General features: G+C 33.6%; 1 protein-coding gene across 4 annotated transcripts in view; it reads left to right on the forward strand.

Moving 5' to 3' along the window:
* The window catches only part of LOC106867361 (uncharacterized), a 65,885-nt gene that overhangs the window by 42,396 nt on the left and 22,335 nt on the right, over positions 1-1,154 (forward strand). The gene's annotated exons all lie outside the window — the stretch shown is intronic.

Here is a 1,154-nt window from a genome sequence, read left to right on the forward strand (position 1 = left end):
CACACAACAAAAGAATAAATATATAGGTGTCACATTTATTTATCAGTAATGCTTGTTTCAATAACTGGCGCTGGGGGGGGGGATTGTTATGTCGATGAAAATGTTGTATCATAATAACACAAAGATTATTTAAATTCATGCAGTATTACCAGAAAACTCCTGCCAGTGATGTCATCACAGCCGTTAAGACTGTAATATCCTTGTATATAGGTTGATGTGGTCATGAATACAATCGGTGGAAAGGTTTTGAATGTCATAGCGAGACAACAGTTCAATTGACATACCGACAGAGGGTCCCAAAATAATGGAATTCACGAGACAGACCGTCACATACATATCTTAATTATGACAACAGTGAAAAGCACTGTGGTTACAATACTACTGATGACAAGGTCAAGCATGTACCAAACTCTAGTGGAATTGTTATTAGGCCAATAGCAAAATAACAATTCTCCAATGAAGTTGAATAAGGCTTCCAGAGATAAGTGACCTTGTTTAGCTGGGACAATACTCAAATGAATTTGGTACTGCACTGTGATAAAAAAAAATTGGGAAAATGTATACTAGGCATATTATACTGAAGTAGATAATATGTTCTGAATAGCAGCAATAATATGTAGCACTTACAATGTAATTTGAACATGGCTTAATGGGTTTACAGTGTATTAAACTTAAACTACATGACCTCTCAGAATTACATATCTGTTTCTCTACAAGTAGATAAAGAATAAGCACTCCTCAATCGGTGATGATGCACATCTTCATGCTCGTTATCACAATGATGATGATGATGATGATGGTGATAATAATAATAATCCTTTCTACTATAGGCACAAGGCTTGGAATTTTGGAGGAGAGATTACATTGACCTCAGTATGCATTTTGGTACTTATTTTATTGACCTCGAAAGGACGAAAGGCAAAAATCAACCTTGGCAGAGTTTGAACTGAGCATATAAAGATGGACGAAATACCATTATGTATTTTGTCTGGCATGCTAATGATTCTACTAGCTCATTACCTTTAGAACAATAATAATAATAATAATAATAATAATAATAATATGGGTTCAATACCACCCAATCAACAACCTTATGGTATTGTATACTGTGTGATGTCTACTATAATAATAATAATAATAATAATAATAATATA

This window comes from Octopus bimaculoides, chromosome 8, assembly GCF_001194135.2.
Source record: "Octopus bimaculoides isolate UCB-OBI-ISO-001 chromosome 8, ASM119413v2, whole genome shotgun sequence".
NCBI classification, from domain to species: Eukaryota; Metazoa; Mollusca; class Cephalopoda; order Octopoda; family Octopodidae; genus Octopus; species Octopus bimaculoides.